General features: G+C 48.2%; 1 protein-coding gene across 2 annotated transcripts in view; it reads left to right on the top strand.

Annotated features, from left to right (window-relative positions):
* The first annotated feature begins 500 nt into the window (after positions 1-500).
* Positions 501-15047, top strand: part of LOC128695631 (guanine nucleotide exchange factor DBS) — a 773026-nt gene continuing 758479 nt past the window's right edge. For both annotated transcript variants that reach the window (XM_070093289.1, XM_070093288.1), the window contains exon 1: positions 501-688. The gene's annotated coding sequence lies outside the window, so the exon portion shown is untranslated. The remainder of the gene's footprint in view (positions 689-15047) is intronic.

Here is a 15047-nt window from a genome sequence, read left to right as displayed (position 1 = left end):
GTGACAGCAACAGGTGAAGCTCTCAACAAGGTGACAGCAACAGGTGAAGCTCTCAACAAGGTGACAGCAACAGGTGAAGCTCTCAACAAGGTGACAGCAACAGGTGAAGCTCTCAACAAGGTGACAGCAACAGGTGAAGCTCTCAACAAGGTGACAGAAGCAGGTGAACCTCTCAACAAGGTGACAGCAACAGGTGAAGCTCTCAACAAGGTGACAGCAACAGGTGAAGCTCTCAACAAGGTGACAGCAACAGGTGAAGCTCTCAACAAGGTGACAGCAACAACCAGTACTTACCTAAAAACTGCCCCACACAGAGGAAACCTGCAGCCTGAAGCCGTGGCCAAGCTTCCAGGTGAAGCCACCTTCTCTTCCTCCTCGTGTGTGTGCCACCTGAACAGGTGAAGCTGTGGGCAAGGGTTCCGAACGCGGCGCTGGCGGCGCCGGCGACGAGAGCACTGGCGGGCCTCCCTCACCGCCTCCGCCGCCAGTGGTGCCGCGGCTACCAGGGACGAAGCAGTGGCTCCCTGCGGCAGGAGGAGGAGGAGGAGTTACCTGCGTAGGAAACACGCCCCCCCCTCCCTCTACGCCGCCACCTGCAGGAGGGGAAGCAGCAGCAGCAGCAAGAGGAGGGGGAGAGATCCTGCAGGAAGTTCACTCTCTCACGCAACTCCTCCCGGTGACCACGCGCGTGAGTTACCACATCTTTCTCTTCCGCGAGGGCGTGCACAACGGGTCCTCATTTCGATCGCGTTTCGCTCCGCCGTAGAGCGAAACGTCCGAATAAAGGCTCGTGGTGAATGCCTGTGTACTGTTTGGCCCAGGTACTATCTTGTCTCCTGTACGAAACGTGAATCACACAGGAAGATAGATCACTGTATCTCGCTGGTGGTGGGGCTGTGTCGAAACCCTCACAGCGGGGAAAATGTTCACTTGATAAAAGATTAACTTGTTCTTACTAGTGGCGTTATTATGGGAGTGTTAGAGCGTGATTTAGAGCTGATTTAGCAGTGACTGAGAGCGTTAGTCTCAGGAGAGAGAGAGAGAGAGAGAGAGAGAGAGAGAGAGAGAGAGAGAGAGAGAGAGAGAGAGAGAGAGAGAGAGAGAGAGAGAGAGAGCGAAGTTGAGAGGCAAGTAGAGGTTGATAATGAAGATGTAAATAAAAAACAGGTGAAGAATTTCTATCTCACAGACGCTTAGGTTCGTTACATTAACATTCCCAAACTCTCTGCTTCACCAGACAACTCCACCATACACCCCTCTCCCCACACACACTCCCTCCCTCCACACACACTCCCTCCCTCCACACACACTCCCTCCTCACACACTCCCTCCTTCCACACACACTCCCTCCCTCCACACACACTCCCTCCCTCCACACACACTCCCTCCTTCCACACACACTCCCTCCCTCCACACACACTCCCTCCCTCCACACACACTCCCTCCCTCCACACACACTCCCTCCCTCCACACACACTCCCTCCCACCACACACTCCCTCCCTCACCACACCTTCACACTCCCTCCTTCACACACTCCCTCCTTCACCACCCTCCCTCACACACCCTCCCTCCCTCCACACACACCCTCCCTCCCCACACACTCCCTCCTCCACACACACCCCTCTCCCTCACCACACACACCCTCCCTTCCACAAACACTCCTTCCCACACTCCCTCCGTCCACACACACTCCCTCCCTCCACACACACTCCCTCCCCCCCCACACACTCCCTCCCTCCACACACACTCCCTCCCCCCACACACCCTCCCCTCCCTCCACACACATCCCTCCTCCACACACACTCCCTCCCTACCACACACACCCTCCCTCACACACACCTCACACACTCCCTCACACTCCCTCCTCCACCACACACTCCCTCCCTCCACACCACACCACACTCCATCCTCCCACACACCCCTCCCTCCACCACACACCCTCTCCCTCCTTCCACCCACACTCCCTCCTTCCACACACACTCCCTCCCTCCCACACACACCCTCCCTCCCGACCACACACACCCTCCCCTCACCACACACACTCCCTCCCCCCACACACACACTCCCTCCCTCCACACACACTCCCTCCCGACACACACACTCCCTCCCCCCACACACACACTCCCTCCCTCCACACACACTCCCTCCCCCACCACACACACTCCCTCCAGCCACACACACTCCCTCCCGACACACCCCTCACATCCCTCCCTCACACACACTCCTCCCTCCACCACACACTCCCTCCCGACACACACACTCCCTCCCTCCACACACACTCCCTCCCTCCACACACACTCCCTCCCGACACACACACGCACTTCCTACTCAAACGCACACACTCCTTCCCCCACCCCCACATAATCCCTCCCCCCACACATTCATACCCTCCACACACACTCCCACACACACACACTCCCTCCCTCAACACACATTCCCACACACACTCCCTCCCTCCACACACACTCCTTTGCACACTCCCTCCCTCCACATATACTCCCACATACACTCCCTCGACATACACTCCCTCCACATACACTCCCATACACACTCCCTCCCGACACACACACACTTCCTACCCACACACACACACACACACAAACACGCACACTCCCTCCCTCCACCCCCCACCCCCCCACCCCCCCACACCCCCCACACACCCCACACACTCCCTCCCTCCACACACACTCCCTTCTTCCACACACACTTCCATACACACTCCCTCCCTCCACACACATTCCCATACACACTCCCTCCCTCCACACACACTTCTACACACATTCACCCCATCACACACACTCCACACACACTCCCTCCCGACGCGCACACACTTCCTGCCCACACACACACACTCCCACACACACTCCCTCCCGACACACACATTTCCTGTTCACACACACACACTCCCACACACACACTCCCACACACACACTCCCACACACACACTCCCACACACACACTCCCACACACACACTCCCTCCCTCCATACACACTCCCTCCCATACACATTTCTTCCTCACACACACACACACACACACACACACACACACACACACACACACACACACACACACACACACACACACACACACACACACACACGCACACCCACACACACACACACACACTCCTCGCACCCCACACACACTCCCTCCCCACAGGTGTGGGGGGGTAAAGCAGAGTACAGTGACGGAACTTGTACACTGTGTGGGGCTTCTGCAGACTGCCAGCCCCTCCCCCCCACACACACACACAAACACAAACACACTACAACTTCCCGATACCAAGCACATTACTATTGTTCCAGTATGGTTCCAAGGTACCACTGAGAGGAAGAGAAAACACCTCTTCTTTCCTCTTGAACATTGTGACTTAGTTGTTCATTGTTCCAACCATGGAACAATGAACAACAACACTCTTGATGGCTTTGATATCTTCAACTGGATGCTGTGTAGTGATGGAGAGTTTGGTAGTGGTGATGAAGAGTAGTGATGGAGATTCTGGTGGTGTTAGAGAGAGGAGTGATGGAGAGTGTTGTGTTGGTAGAGATGTCAGTGATGGAGACAGTGTGGTGGTGGTGGAGAGAGCAGTGATGGAGAGAGTGTGGTGGTGGTGGAGAGAGCAGTGATGGAGAGAGTGTGGTGTTGGTGGAGAGAGCAGTGATGTAGAGAGTGTGGTGGTGGTGGTGAGAGCAGGGATGGAGAGAGTGTGGTGGTGGTGGAGAGAGCAGTGATGAAGAGAGTGTGGTGGTGGTGGTGGTGAAGGTAAGTTAGAGGAAAGAGAAGGTTTATGGGAAGGAGAGTTCTGTGAAAAGTGGGAACCGAGTGACTGAAAAAAAAAGTTTTGATATACGGAGAGTGAACCGTGGAAAGTGAAAGTGAAATAGAGAGAGAGAGAGAGAGAGAGAGAGAGAGAGAATGTGCTGGGGTGTGTGGTCATTCAAGGGGTGTGTTTTGGAAGGAGCCACTTTTCATGAGGAAACTCTCTCTCTCTCTCTCTCTCTCTCTCTCTCTCTCTCTCTCTCTCTCTCCCTCACACACACAATGAAGAGTGGTTACCTTAACTCAACCTGATGACACTTGAGGACACAAGGGATGTTGGTGGACATGATAATGACATACAAAATGCTGAGACAAATTAGCAGGGTGAACAGGATCCGAGATGGGACACAGGAACAAGAGGGTTCAACTGGAAGTTAAAAGCTTAAATGAGTCATATGGGTGTCAGGAAGTATTTTTTCAGCCTTAGGTTTATCAGGAAGTGGAACAATCCGGAGAATGATGTAATGGAGGCGGGATCCATACATAGCTTTGAGATGAGGTACAATAGAGCTCTTGGAGCTAGGAGAGTGGACCTAGTAGCGACCAGCGAAGAGACGGGGCCAGGAGCTATGAGTTGACCCCTATAACGGCATATAGATGAGTACATACATATGTTTACCACCGTCACATTTCCCCTTTCCCCACTTAACTAAACCATATATATATATATATATATATATATATATATATATATATATATATATAATATAATATATATATATATATATATATATATATATATATATATATATATATATATATATATCATCGTCCCTGAAAAACACCTGACACACCACAATTCACAAGCAAAAGCCAACTAAGCCACTTCCGTCAGTGGCTTTCGTACTGGGTTACGCCTCTCGTTCCAGGAGCGTTCGCAAGAGCTGCAAATTTTTGCGTTGAAGCCTCGAATACGTGTGTTGCATAAGAAATATATATATATAAACACTGCGACTTTCCGGGGGATCGAACCCGTGTTGTTTTAGCCCGCCTCATGGTGAGCGAAAATTCACGACGCTCTAACCCACTGGACCATACAATCCTACAGTGTGTTAGAGAGTAGTGAATTATCGCTCACCATGAGGTTTGATCCCCCGACTAGTCGCAGTGTTGTTATTGATTAAATACCACATGTTCGTGGTTACAATACTATATATACTGCTTATGGAGGCTAGTACACCAAACTGGGAGTCGAATGAAATTAGCTCTGAGGCACCCACAAAAACTTATCTCCTCGGATCACGGTACAACACCTAGCTCTGCTGGGTGCGTGATCTTTATAGAATTATATGGTTCAGTGGGTTAGAGCGTCGTGAATTTTCGCTCACCATGAGGCGGGCTAAAACAAAACGGGTTCGATCCTCCGTTAGTCGCAGTGCTGTTATTGATTAAATAACACTTGTTCGTGGTTACAATAATATATATATATATATATATATATATATATATATATATATATATATATATATATATATATATATATATATATAAACATTATCTCTCGGTCCACAGCAAGATTCGAACCTACGCACTCTGGGTAAGTACTACATACTTTGATGCAGAATGTGTAGGTTCGAATCCTGCTGTGGACTGAAAGATAATGTTTGTAAATAATTTCGCCTATTTGCGAACTGATATCTTGTAAGTTCGTTAGTAAATTATTTTTGTGGTTATTTGCGTGTGCGTGTTACTGCTTCTGTTGTCGTTTTTGTCGTAGTTTTCCGTTGTTCTGGTGTTAGTGTTGCTGTTTGTGTTGATGTTATTATTGTTGCTGTTTTTTTTCTGCTGATGTTTTAGTTAGTGTTGCTGCTGATGTTTTTGCTGCTTCTGCTGTCGTTTCTGCTGCTGTCGTTGAGGTTTTTCGTGTTGGCGTTGATGTTTTTATGCTGCTTATTCTGTTGATGCAGCTGTTGTGCTGATATTACTGCAGTTGATGCTTCTGTTGTGGTGCTGTCACTACTATTAGTGCTACTGTTCATGCTGTTGTTGCTTCTGTTGATGCTGCTGCTGTGCCGTTGTCACTACTAATAATGCTATTGTTGTTCTGTTGCCACTACTGATAACGCTGCTGTTGTTACTACTGTTGATCCTACTGTTGCTGCTACTGTTGCTGATTTTTTTAAATTGTTGTTTTTGCTGAAAATGCTGTGGCTGTTGTTGACGTTGTTGGCGAGACTGCTTTTGTTGCTGCTGTTTTTGTGGGATATTTTATTGTTCAGTCCTCTTGACATTTTTTATTTCTCTGCCATGGTGGCTTAAGACATTTTCTGACACAGTTAAAATTTTGGATATAAATAACGGTGCACATAAGTGCACTGGACACTTGCTACTGTACGTCATGTACTATAGCAAGTGTCCAGCACACTTGCTAGTGTATATGACGTACATATCAGCACAGGAATGTACGTTATGTTCCGGGTTAGGTGTGATGAGTGTGTCCGTAGGAGAGACGGTCCATAGCATCGAGCAGTTCCTTGGGTGTAAAGATTCAGACAGGTTACAGTTCTGAAGGAAATGTAATCTCAGTGGATGTTACGGTGTTAAATGGCAGTAAAACAGAGATATTATCCACACGTAGTGGGACGATGTGAATAATGTGTGTACTCACCTATATGTGGTGTGTGTGTGTGTGTGTAATTCACCGAAGCTCACATGGTCATGTGTTGAAGTGGGAAGAGGTCCGACTCACGACCAAGGAGACCGATCAAGGCTTGATACGGTGTCTTTGTCATCTTGTGCTATAAACCACAACAAGAAGGAGGCGGCCGACCTGCATAAAAGAGGCTTCTGCGAATCGTTATTGATCGCTGTTTCCAGCAATGTTGTCCAGAAACCGGGTAGTTTACAGTATACGAGGTGTACTGGCCAAGATGATTCTAACCCAGGAAGGTCATCGAGACCAAGTGACCTGACCAATTCACCACTAACCTGACTCCTACCTCACCCGACTTCTCGGCCTTGTATTCAAAACATTCCTTAATAAATCGCACTGGTGTAACATTTATATCGTATTTACACAGCAAGATCCTGTAACCTTTTACCTTACCCTTCCCTTCGTCCTCTCTTACCCTCTCTTCCTCTTCCTCCCTCTTCCTCTCTCTATCAGCTACTCTTTAATCAATCTAAGTTGTTAGACACAGTAGGGATTTTGTTTTCATTTAGATAAATGATGTCAATGACCAACGATTTAAATTGACTTTGACATTGTTTATATATATATATATATATTTTTATTTGCAGATATACTGTCGTCATATTTTTTTCCATTACGAACATTTAATTGTATTTTGTTTTTATTCTTAAAAGAGATTGCTACACCTGGTGAGGGTTCATCTCATGTTCAAAATTCTGACGAGAGGAAATATTCTCAATATTAAAGTGAAAGTAATGATGGCTTCCTGATGGAGGGAATACTGAGGGGATTCGGCCGCGGGGGCGTTGACCCCCGGAACACCTCCACGCATACTCAATGTGTTTCTATGACACAATATGCGTTTAATTGCATTTTACTGACTTTATAAAGCTCCCGACGAGGGAAACGTTTTCTCAAGTGCCATAAGCCGCATAGCACGTCTTACGCTCACAGTTGTCGGTCGACTCAGCCGCTGTTATGCCGTACTGACCCAGGTATATGAAGGTAGGAAATGACCAGGAGAGAGAGAGTAACAGTTATCAGCAACTGGACGACGATTTTTATTGATAATCATAATCGAATAAACACTATACTATACTTTCCAGCACATACTAGGTAGGTGGTACTAGCACATACTAGGTAGGTGGTACTAGCATATACTAGGTAGGTGGTACTAGCACATACTAGGTAGGTGGTACTAGCATATACTAGGTAGGTGGTACTAGCATACACACAGGTAGGACTGGTACATATGCATACCAGCAGGTAGGTACCAGCACACACAGGTAGGTGGTACAGCACATACCAGGTAGGTGGCACTAGCACATATCAGGCAGGTGGTACCTAGCATACAGGCAGGTGGCACCAGCACATACCTAGCACACACACACCAGGCAGGTGGCACAGCACACACAGGCAGGTGGCACCAGCACACACCAGGCAGGTGGCACCAGCACATACCAGGCAGGTGGCACCAGCACACACCAGGCAGGCGGCACCAGCACACACAGGCAGGCAGGCACTGCACATACTCCAGGAGGCCGCACACACAGGCAGGTGGTACCAGCACATACCAGGCAGGGGACCAGCACACCAGGTAGTCACACACCAGGCAGGTGGCACCAGCACACACTCAGGTAGGTGGCACCAGCACACACCAGGCAGGTGGCACCAGCACACACCAGGCAGGCGGCACCAGCACACACCAGGCAGGTGGTACCAGCACATACCAGGCAGGTGGCACTCAGCACATACCAGGCAGGTGGCACTCAGCACATACTCCAGGTAGGCGGATACCAGCACATACCAGCAGGTGGCACCAGCACATACCTCAGGAGTGGCGTAGCCAGCATATACCTGTGCAGGTGGCACTAGCACATACCAGGCAGGTGGCACTAGCACACACCAGGTAGGTACACCTACCAGCACACTCAGGCAGGTGGCACCAGCACATACACAGGCAGGCACCAGCACACACCAGGCAGGAGGCACTAGCACACACCAGGCAGGTGGCACCAGCACATACCAGGCAGGTACGGTACCAGGCAGGAGCACCAGGCAGGTGGCACCAGCACATACCAGGCAGGTGGCACCAGCACACACCAGGCAGGTGGCAGCACACACCAGGCAGGTACACCAGCACACACCTAGGCAGGTGGACCAGCATACACCAGGCAGGTGGTACCAGCACAACCCAGGTAGGCACAGCACACACCTAGGCAGGCACCAGCAATCACCATACATACAGCACAACAGGCGGTACCAGCACACACTCAGGCAGGTAGGTACCAGCAACACCAGGTAGGACCACACAGACAGGTAGGTGGCATCCAGCACACACAGGCAGGGTGGTACCAGCACATACCATACACCACATAGGTAGGTGGCACCAGCACATACCAGGCAGGTGGCACCAGCACACACCAGGCATGGCACCAGCACATATCCATGGTAGGCGGTACCAGCACATACCAGGCAGGCGGTACCAGACACACCAGGTATGTGTCAGCACACACCAGGTGGTGGTACAGCACATACCAGGTAGGTGGCACCAGCACATACAGGCAGGCACCAGCATACACCAGGTAGGGCGGCACCAGCACACATACCAGGCAGGTGGCACCAGCACATACCAGGTAGTAGTGGCACTCAGCACAGGCACCAGGCAGGCAGGCCAGGCATACATACCAGGTAGGTGGCACCAGCACACACCAGGCAGGTGGCACCAGCACATACCAGGTAGGAGCCACCAGCACACCAGGCAGGTGGCACCAGCACATACCAGGCAGGTGGCACCAAAGCACATACCTGTGGCCAGCGGCATACCAGCAGGTACACACACCACAGGTGGTACCAGCATACTAGAGATACCGGCAGCACATACCAGGCAGGTGGCACCAGCAAACAGGTATGCACACCAGCAGGCACCAGGCAGGTATATAGTCACTAGACCAGGCAGGTGATACTCCAGCACACACCAGGCAGGCAAGGCATAGGGGTACACACTAGGGCAGGTGGTACAGCACATGCCAGGGGCAGCAGATACCAGCGCACACAGGCAAGGTGGTACTACCATATACTAGGTAGGTGGTACTAGCATATACTAGGTAGGTGGTACTAGCATATACTAGGCAGGTGATACTAGCACATACTAGACAGGTGGTACTAGCACATACTAGGCAGGTGGTACTAGCACACAGTAGGTAGGAGGTACTAGCACAGACTAGGCAGGTGATACTAGCACATACTAGGCAGGTGGTGTTAGTACACACTAGGCAGGTGGTACTAGCACATACTAGGCAAGTGATACTAGCGCATATTAGGCAGGTGGTACTACCATATACTAGGCAGGTGGTGCTAGCACACACTAGGCAGGTTATACTAGCACATACCAGGCAGGTGATACTAGCACATACTAGGCAGGTGATGCTAGCACATACTAGGCAGGTGGTACTAGCACATACTAGGCAGGTGGTGCTAGCACATACTAGGCAGGTGGAGCTAGCACATACTAGGCAGATGGTACTATCACACACTAGGCAGGCGGTACTAGCACATACTAGGCAGGTGATACTAGCACATACTAGGCAGGTGGTACTAGCACACACTAGGTAGGTGGTACTAGCACACACTTTGCAGGTAGTACTGGCACACACTTGGCATTATCAAGGAACAATGTTCCTTGATAATGTGAGTAGTCACGAAAGCGCTTGGAATTTCATTATTCTTTCACAGTGGTTGTTTGTGGTTATTTGAAATATATATATATATATATATATATATATATATATATATATATATATATATATATATATATATATGTATATATATATATATATATATATATATATATATATATATATATATATATATATATATATATATATATATATATATATATATATATATATATATATATATATATGAAGGGTTTCTGCATTAATATCACACAGAAAGACGTCTTAATCTACCTATCTTAAGTCTTTTAACATTCAGGTCAAATTAATTCACTGTGATTAACATATGGTATATTGTGTTTTAATTTAGACGAAAAAGGGTAAATATAACTTAAGTTTTCAAATGTGGAGGGAATGATCACTGATGTTCCCGAGGAAGGTCAGGTCAAAAGTAAAGCTACTGATGGCCGCCCGTCTTATGGTTTAATGGCTGTGGTCAGTCGGTCACTGTAGCTTGGCTTTACTTCCATATATTGACCTTGTACATAGCAGTAAAGTCTTCGCTATGTTTCTGGTGTTGAAGGCTGTGTTGATGTGTTCGATCCAACCAGGCCGGGTCCAGACGGTCGTCTACTTTACTCAAGATTTATACATAGGATTGAGGATTTAATTACACAGTTGGTGTATACTAAAGAAGAGGGTAAACTTGTGTCCCGTAGCACGGTTGGTATCACACTCAGCTCCCACACTGAGGTCCGTGGTTCGATCCCCCGTACGGGTGGAAACATTGGGCGTGTTTTCTTAAGACTCCTGCTGTCTCTGTTCACCTAGCAGCAAGTCGGTAGGCACCTGGGTGTTAGTCGACTGGTGTGGGTCGCATCCTGGGGACAAAATTAACCTAAGTTATCAGAAATGCTCTGATTACATCGACTCTGGACTGCTTACCTCAAACTCTTTCTGTTTTTCATCATTCTTCTCTGTATGGACTGATGAAGCCACTGTGTGGAGAAACGTTTCCTCAATAAAGACACCGAAGTGTTGCACATGTGTCTAATTTATCAACTTGTCGGTTCTCTGAACCATTCATCTACACGGTAGGAGACGCGCCTTAAGAACCGTCAATATCCTGACAGTCGTGCATACAAGATCAATAGTTCGTCATAGCCAAAATAATGTCAGATTTCACCCCATCTAGTAGTAGCATGCAGTCTAGGTGTCTTGTGGCCTTCTAACTCGCTTTAAGGAGTTGGTTTAGCAAAAAATAAGACATATTTAGTAGAAAACGTTTCGATCCTGGGACCTTGATCGCTTCTAACTTTCTAATTCTGCAGTCTGACTTATCAGGTTTAACTAGGGAGGGGGGACTGGCTCGATTACCTCGCCTGTGGTAATCGAACCAACGATCAGGTGTGCAGTACGTTCCATTTTGACCTCTGGTATGATATCTGTGTTATAGTGTCATTGATCTGGCTTGTGTTGAAATACTTGTATTTTCACAAATATTATGCATAAGATTTGTTGAGTGATATTCCTAACACAATATCTTGCCATTGCATATTGCATAAGCCAGTAGTAAAGCTTGCAACATGGAGTACTTGTGATCGCGAAACTACGTAAACATATTCCTTCCAGATGATGAATTAAGCACATGTGCAACACTTGGGTATCTTTATTGTGGAAACGTTTCGCCAGCCAGTGGCTTCCTCAGTCCAACACAGAGAAGAAAGGTTGAAGATCAGAAGGTGTTCCACCCTACACAGTCAGTCCCCGTCCACCCCTGGGAACACAGACACTTACTCTAAATCATTAACATAAGTGATGAGCGCCTCCATAATAGCTCCATCAAGCTGAAGACGTCGGCAGAAGGAGGTGGAACTTAAGCAGCAGGAGGAGAAGGAGGAACGTAGGCAGGAGGAGGAGGAGGAGGAGGAGGAGGAGGAGGAAGGTTGGCAGGAGGAGGAGGAACGTAGGCAGCAGGAGGAGAAGGAGGAACGTAGGCAGCAGCAGGAGGAGGAGGAGGAGGAAGGTTGGCAGGAGGAGGAGGAACGTAGGCAGCAGGAGGAACGTAGGCAGCAAGAGGAGAAACGTAGGCAGCAGAAGGAGGAACGTCGGCAGGAAGAGGAGGAGGAAGAGGAACGTAGGCAGGAGGAGGAAGAGGATGAACGTAGGCAGGTGGAGGAACGTAAGCAGGAGGAAGAACGTAGGCAGGAGGAGGAAGAACGTGGACAGGACGAAGAGAAACGTGGGTAGAAAGAGGAAAATAGACGTGAGAAAGAGGAATGTGGGAAGAAAGAAGAGAAAAATGGGCAGGAAGAAGAGGAAAATGAAAAGGAGGAAGAGGAATATGGGCAGAAAGGAGAGGAGAATGTGGGAAGAAGAAAGAACGTGGATAGTGTTACGAAGTAATGCGGAAGCCTAGGAGGGTAAAATACCTGTCTAGGGGTACATACAAAGTTATTTAAAAATAAGCCACACTAAGCCCACTCATACTTCCTAAACTCCTGCACTAAAAAGTAAGAGGAAAATAGAACGTGGGCAGGAAGAAAAGAAACGTAGGCAGGAGGATAAGGAACGTGAGTAGGACCATTAACGTCGGGGACGGGAACGTAGAGCAGGAAATGGTTTTTTGGTGATCACCAACTTAGTTAACTAAAGACAGTTTCTCCTCAATTATTTCGTTCAAGTGGCTGACCTCTGAACCTGGTTTATACATCAACAATAACATTCGAACACCACCTGGTAGTGAGCTTTTGTTTTAATAGTGCATCAAGTATTCCATAATTAGAAGTGTAATATCATCCAGAAGCAGACACAATCACTCCCAGAAGCAGACACAATCACTCCCAGAAGCAGACACAATCACTCCCAGAAGCAGACACAATTACTCCCAGAAGCAGACACAATTACTCCCAGAAGCAGACACAATCACTCCCAGAAGCAGACACAATCACTCCCAGAAGCAGACACAATCACTCCCAGAAGCAGACGCAATCACTCCCAGAAGCAGACACAATTACTCCCAGAAGTAGACGCAATCACTCCCAGAAGCAGACACAATCACTCCCAGAAGCAGACACAATCACTCCCAGAAGCAGACACAATCACTCCCAGAAGCAGACACAATTACTCCCAGAAGTAGACGCAATCACTCCCAGAAGCAGACACAATTACTCCCAGAAGCAGACAGAATCACTCCCAGAAGCAGACACAATTACTCCCAGAAGCAGACACAATTACTCCCAGAAGCAGACACAATCACTCCCAGAAGCAGACACAATTACTCCCAGAAGCAGACGCAATCACTCCCAGAAGCAGACACAATCACTCCCAGAAGCAGACACAATCACTCCCAGAAGCAGACACAATTACTCCCAGAAGCAGACACAATTACTCCCAGAAGCAGACACAATTACTCCCAGAAGCAGACACAATCACTCCCAGAAGCAGACACAATCACTCCCAGAAGCAGACACAATCACTCCCAGAAGCAGACACAATCAGTCCCAGAAGCAGACACAATCACTCCCAGAAGCAGACGCAATCACTCCCAGAAGCAGACACAATCACTCCCAGAAGCAGACACAATTACTCCCAGAAGCAGACACAATCACTCCCAGAAGCAGACACAATCACTCCCAGAAGCAGACACAATCACTCCCAGAAGCAGACACAATTATTCCCAGAAGCAGACACAATCACTCCCAGAAGCAGACACAATCACTCCCAGAAGCAGACACAATTACTCCCAGAAGCAGACACAATTACTCCCAGAAGCAGACACAATCACTCCCAGAAGCAGACACAATTACTCCCAGAAGCAGACACAATCACTCCCAGAAGCAGACACTTACTCCCAGAAGCAGACAATCACTCCCAGAAGCAGACACAATTACTCCCAGAAGCAGACACAATCACTCCCAGAAGCAGACACAATTACTCCCAGAAGCAGACACAATCACTCCCAGAAGCAGACACAATTACTCCCAGAAGCAGACACAATCACTCCCAGAAGCAGACACAATTACTCCCAGAAGCAGACACAATCACTCCCAGAAGCAGACACAATTACTCCCAGAAGCAGACACAATCACTCCCAGAAGCAGACACAATCACTCCCAGAAGCAGACACAATTACTCCCAGAAGCAGACACAATCACTCCCAGAAGCAGACAAAATCACTCCCAAGAGCACTTCTTATTTTTCATATTCTTCCTCTTCTCTTGCTAAGAGGCTTCAGCGACGAGGTTCTTAGCTCCTTCCGCTACCACCACACTACCACTCAGTAATAAAACTAATCTTTATTTCTACAAGTACATGTACAAGGTATACAGTCCTAGCTGACATTAATGACATACTACTATATAGAAAACCCTTTGTTATGCAGAGCATTTCGGGCAAATTAGGTCAATCTTGTCCCAGGATGCTACCCACACCTGTCAACTAACACCCAGGTACCTATTTTACTGATAAATGAGCAGGGACAACAGGTGTCTTAAGGAAACACGTCCTAATGTTTTGCATCCGTACCGGGGATCGACCCCCGGACCTCAGTGTGTGAACTGAGTGCGCTACCAATCGAGCTACGGGACGTCTGAGCACCACACGTCACCTCTCCGACGTGAAACTGTACAATCAGATCAAACGACCGTCTATAAATACTCACAACTCTCAAACAACAAAAAAGTGTTGATAAGGCAAACTAATTTACACAAAATCAAAATACGTCTTCGTTAATTACTCTCAGAAAAGAATTCAATATTATGTAAAATAAATGGGAGTTTGTAATTACAGAACTACCCAGGGCAATTTACACACTCAAAACCGCTCGCCCGCCAGGCAGGCTTGCCAGGGAGGTGAAAATATACTTATACATGTATTTGTAACCTATGTCCAGGGAGCTCATGAGCTGGAGCTTA

The sequence above is a fragment of the Cherax quadricarinatus genome, chromosome 42 (assembly GCF_038502225.1).
Source record: "Cherax quadricarinatus isolate ZL_2023a chromosome 42, ASM3850222v1, whole genome shotgun sequence".
NCBI lineage: Eukaryota > Metazoa > Arthropoda > Malacostraca > Decapoda > Parastacidae > Cherax > Cherax quadricarinatus.
This window is presented reverse-complemented; position numbering and strand designations above follow the sequence as displayed.